The sequence below is a fragment of the Balaenoptera physalus genome (assembly GCF_965194825.1).
Source record: "Balaenoptera physalus genome assembly, chromosome: 3".
NCBI classification, from domain to species: Eukaryota; Metazoa; Chordata; class Mammalia; order Artiodactyla; family Balaenopteridae; genus Balaenoptera; species Balaenoptera physalus.
This window is the reverse complement of record NC_138890.1, coordinates 19,722,066-19,728,243: the sequence shown is the minus strand read 5'-3', so window position 1 is coordinate 19,728,243 and position 6,178 is coordinate 19,722,066.

Sequence of the window (6,178 nt, the reverse complement as noted above, 5' to 3'; positions counted from 1 at the left end):
AAGACCCAACGCAGCCAAAAATAAAGAAAGAAATTTATATTAGAAAAAAAATATATGGAGCACCTGCTATGTGCCAAGCCCCATTGTAAAGGATTTGAAATACCTCAGTGGGCAAAAGAGAGATCATTGCTCTGGAGAACTGTTTTGGGAGGTGGGGGTGGGGGAAGGAGGTAGAGAGCAGACAATAAGCCATGAATATAATTATATAACATTTTAGGAGATAAGTGTTATGGGGAAAAGTGAAAGGAGAGCAGTGTGGTGGGGATTTGGGAGAGTGAGTAGGGTGGCTCCTCGCAGGCCTCACTGAGAGAGTGAGAATGGAGGGAAGACTCAGAGGCAGTGCAGGAGAGGAGGGCCATTTCAGGCACTGAGAAGCCAACACATTTTTTTTTTATTGGTAAAGAAACACATGTCCCATTTAGAAGGTTTGATAAATAAAATAAAGAAAGATGCACTTGATGCCACCACACAAAAATAAATGGTTAACATTTTGGTGAACATCTCTTAGCAGCCCTTTGAACTCCATATTAATCTCTCTGATAGTCACACCAATCTGTTTTTAACAAAATGGAATATTGCAGATAGCAATTGTAACCTATGTTGTTTACAATTACGTGTGGGTTTTTTCCCCCACTTAAGAATATGCCTTGAATGTTTGAACTTGCCAATAAATATTACCCATCAGTAGTGTTTTCAGTGACTTCAGTACATTCCATTGCATTTAAATAAATTTTTTGGTTAAACTTATTTATTTAAATGTATTTACATAATATTTTACCCCTACTGTTAGTTATATTTTTTTCTAGTTTTTGCTCCATTAATATCCTTGTAGCTATATCTTTGAAAATTATTTTCTTAGTTTAAATTCCCTGAAGTTGAATTGCTGGATCAAGGACTGGTAGAATTCTAAGTACATTGCCTAGTTGCCTTCCAGGAAGATTTTAAAATTTATATTTCCATAAGCAGTTTCTGACACCCATGCCCACTCTGGGTGCTTTTCTTTTTAACGATTAAAAAAATGCTCTTTTTTTATTTAATAGAGCAAAATTTTTATATTTAATTTGAAATTAAATATAATATCGTATTTATTGAACCATTCAGATATATTAATTTCCTGTATGGGTACTTTGGCCATTTCCTATTGAAGTGTTAAAAATTTTGGTATCATTTTGAAATACCGTATATGCACAATGTTTTAAAGAGAAAAGTGCTTTGTTGTTTATCCTGTCCATGAAAATAATGCATTCATTGTTAAAAAAAATTTACACACAGTATATGGAATGAAGAAACATGTAATAAAGAAATAAATCCAACAGAAACATTGATTACATGTTTATATGCTATTCATATGTGCTGTTGTATGTGCATACACACATTTGTGTGTATGAAACAAAAATAGAATCATATTTCTCATACTTTTAAAAATGTGAAATGTACATACAGAAAGCCAATTAGAACATATAATCCAGTGAAAAAAAATTTACACACAGTATATGGAATGAAGAAACATGTAATAAAGAAATAAATCCAACAGAAACATTGATTACATGTTTATATGCTATTCATATATGCTGTTGTATGTGCATACACACATTTGTGTGTATGAAACAAAAATAGAATCATATTTCTCATACTTTTAAAAATGTGAAATGTACGTACAGAAAGCCAATTAGAACATATAATCCAGTGTAGCACATGATTATAAAGAGATCACCTCTGTAAACATCTACCCAACTTGAGAGGCAGCCCCCCCACTAACACTCAGTACCTTCTTCCTAATCACTAATCAGCTACTATCATGACTTTTGAGATAGACCTTTTGTTGCTTTTCTTTATGGTTTTACTACCTGCTCATACATCCTTACGTAATAGTTTTACTTGTTTTTAACTTTATAGAGTCATATAATCGTATTTTTTGTGTGCTTTGTTCTCCGAACATTTTGTCAGATTTATCCCCATTGTTGCAGGTAGCTTTACCTATTATACTGTCAATGGACATTTGTGTTGTTTCCAAGTTTTATCTTTTAGGAACCGTGATAAAACAAATTTAGTAATATGTTATTGGTAGAATCTAGGTGATGGTATATGGGCGTTCACCGTAAAATTCTTTCAACTTTACTTTGTATTTGAAAATTTTCATAATAAAATGTTGAGGAAAACTCCGTACCTGGGGTTTGATCCAAAACGGAGTAGCCCCATTCCTCCCATGTCATCCCTTTTACAATTAAAAATCCATGGACATAACACAGCAAACAAGCACAGGAAGACTCTGAAATGTGGAAGGAAGAAGGCAAACAGAACTTTAGAGCCAGGGAAGGACATGTGGTAAATTCCCTTGTTTTCCTTAACACCTCCCGTATCTCTCAGCTAGGGTGTTGCAGAAGCTTCCAAGCCAGAACCAACAACAGACCCAGACAAGAAAAAAAAAAAAAAAAAAAACTCTAAGAAAAGCCTCTTTCCCTTAGTTGAAACTGGGAAAAAGGTGGCCTAACACAGAGAACTTTTTTGGTAATACCCACCTTACTGTAACTAAACACCAGTGGGAAACTGCCCCCTAACCATCTGAACTGTAGAAGCCAAAGGGAGCAGCATGTTTTTCTCAAGTGGAAAGAAAAGCAACTGTCAACCATGAATTCTATATCTGGTGAAAATACAATTCAGGAGTAAAAGGGAAATAAAGACATTCTCAGACAAAGGATAACCAAGAAGATTCATTGCTAGCAGAACTACCCTTAAAGAATAACTAAAGGAAGTATTCTAAAGTAAATGATAACAGAAGAAGGCTTGGAACTGCAGAGAGAAAAAAAAGAACATCAGAATGGGTAAAAATAGGGATAACTAAAATAGACTCTCCTACCTATGAGTGTCTTAAAACATAAGTGATGGTTGAAGGAAAAATGATAGCACGATTGGTGCCCAATGTATACAGAGGAAAGACTTAAGAAAATTATATTTTAAAAAGTGGGGAGACAGAGGGACCTCAGTGGAATTAAGGTTTCTGTACTTTGCCGACTAAGTTATGTATGTATACCTAGAGCAACCACTAAAAAATTATACAAAATGATATACTGAGGAAGACTACATAAATCAAGGTGGAAGTCTAAAAAATATTGAAGTAACACACGAGAAGGCCAGAGAAGAGAAGCAGAACAAGAAACATGAAACAGAAAACAAACTTAAACAAAACCCTTTCTCTCTCATTAATCAAATGGCTCACGATAGACTACCTCAAGCTTTGTTTGTTTGTTTTTCATTTTCAAGTAAGAGTAATAGTAGCTTTAAAAAACATGCTGCCATAATAAACCAGTCACAGAAAGACAAATACTCTATTCTTCTACTTATATGAGGTACTTTGAATAGTCAGAATCATGGAAACAGAAAGCAGAATGGTGGTTGCCTGGGGCTGGGGGGAGGTGCTGTGGGGAGTTATTGTTTAATTGGTACAGAGTTTTAGATTTACAAGATGAAGAGTTCTGGAGATGGATGGTGGTGATGGTTGCACAACACTGTGGATATATTTAATACCACTGAACTGTACACTTGAAAATGGTTAAGATGGTAAATTTTATGTGTATTTTACCACAATAAAATTTCTTGGAAAAAAATGCTGCTGTAAATATTCCGTACATGCTGATGTACCTCTTTATGAGTTTTTCTAGAGTTTGCAGATACCTGTGGATAATTAAGACTGTCCCAGGAGTGCATAGTTACTGATAGTTGTAAGGGAATGAATGTGTAGGCCACAATTTCCATTTGTGTTCTCCTGAGCAAGGAAGGTTCTCTTCTCTTTTCATTCCCTTCAAATAACCCTCTTCCCACTCACCAGAAGACTCTTAAAATGGTGCAGTGCCCAATGGTGTCAAACTCTCTGGAGTACCACAGTCTAGGACTACTGAAATGAATCTTTTCTAGGAAGACTTCTTTTCTGATCAATGAAAGACCCCACACATGGAGCTTCCCTGTCTTTAGTCACATTTCTGTTAGAAATGGGGTATATAGGCCCTTAGCAGGCTCTGAGACCAGATACTTCAACAATTTGAGAGTCGTGGTAGTTTAACTGTCCCTTCTCATCTAGTCAACAAACTGTCAAATAATGTACTGCTTTTGAGAAAGAGTGTATGGTGAGAACAATGCAATTAGGGCTCTGGTAAAGAAAATATTGAATGATTAAAATGGCACACACACACACACACACTTTTTTTTTTTTAAAGCAAGCACCGTTCTGCAAGAGATGATGTGAAAAATATTTCAAAATAGATGGCAACCAGAGAAACTTAATGGGCTTACTCACTGATGTCAACTTTGTCTTCAGCTCTCCTCCATATTCATCCACAGGAGGGTGCATTAAATGTCCAACCTGTATTTTTTCTAACACCACCAAGCTGTTAACTCAATTGTGACGCAGTTTACCTGGAGATGATATCAGATGCCACAAGTTAAGGTTTCAGTCCCACAAGACTGTCCACCACCCCAAATCCCACCCCCACTTCAGACACCAATCTCAAGTTCAGGTTGTTACCTGTGACTCTGACCTACTGGCTATAAATCAGAGGTTTATGCACCCCCCTCCTCAAGTTTGATTAACTTTCTAGAGCAGCTCACAGAATTCAGGAAAACATTTTGCTTACAAAATCACCAGTTTACTATAAAAGGATATAATACAGAAGAAACAGCCCAATGGAAGAGATGCATAGGACAAGGTATGGGGAAAGGATGCAGAGTTTTCTTGCTCTCTCTGAGCACCTCTCTCCCAACACCTCCACAAATTCACCAACCTGGACGCTCTGAACCCCAGTCATTTTGAGATTTTATAGAGGCTTCATTACATAGGCATGATGGATTAAATCATTGGTCATTGATGATTGAACTCAATCTCCAGCTCTCCAGCCCCTCTTCCCTCCCCTGATATTGGGGAGCGGGGATGGGGCTACTTCAACCCTCTAATAACATGGTTTGTTCCCTGGCAACCTGCCCCCATCCTTATGTGTTTTCCGAAAGTTGTTTCATTAACATAAGGTCTGGTGTGGTTGAAAAGAGCTTGTTATGAATCTCAAAAGACACCTTTATCACTCTTACCACTTAGGAAATTCCAAGGGTTTTGGGAGCTCTGTGCCAGAAACTGGTTGAAGATCATATATATATTTCTTATTATAAATCACAATATCACAAACTGGCCAAAACAGCAACTTGAAACAGTCATGTTAATGATGCTTCTTGTCTTTCTATTTATTCTCTTTTTTAAATGCAGATTTTTAAGTGTACATTTTCGTCAATTTTGATAAATTTGTTTGACCCCAAATAAAACATGGAACATTCTCATTATCCCAGAAAGTTCCCTCAAACTACTTCCCACTCAAAACCACCCACCCAGAAGCAACCACTGTTCTGATATCTTTTGCTTTAAATTAGTTTTGCCAGTTCTAAAACTTCATATAAATGGAATCTTATAGTATGTACTTTTTTGTGTCTCACTTCTCTCCCTCAACATGTTATTTATGAGATTAATTTATTATGGTCTGTGTATCGATACCTCTTTTCATTACTGTGTAGTATTTCTTTCTTTTTTAAAAAATACCCAATATCAATAGAATTTACATTCTTTTAAAAATATTTATTTATTTTATTTTATTTTTTGCTGTGTCAGGTCTTAGTTGTGGCACGTGGGTTCTTCATTGCGGTATGTGGGCTTCTCTCTAGTTGCTGTGCGCAGGCTCTCTTAGTTGTGGCGTGCAGGCTCAGTAGTTGCACTGCACAGGCTTAGTTGCCCTGCTGAATGTGGAATCTTAGTTCTCCAACCAGGGATCAAACCCACGTCTCCTGCACTGGAAGGTGGATTCTTAACCACTAGACCACCAGGGAAGTCCCACTGTGTAGTATTTCATTGCACGAACGTACAACAGTGTTTATGCATTCACCTGTTGATGGACCTTAGGATTGTTTCTAAGTTATTATGAATAAAGCTGCCATGAACATTGGTGCACTAATCTTTTGGTGGGCATCGATTTATTTCTCTCGGATAAATACCTAAGACTAGAACAACTGGTTGTGGGGTAGGTGTATTACTCTGCTTGGGCTGCCATAACAAAATACACAGACTGGGTGGTTTAAACAACAGAAATTTATTTCTCACTGTTCTTGAGGCTAAAATGTCCTGGGAAGTTCTGATCTGAGAAGTCTA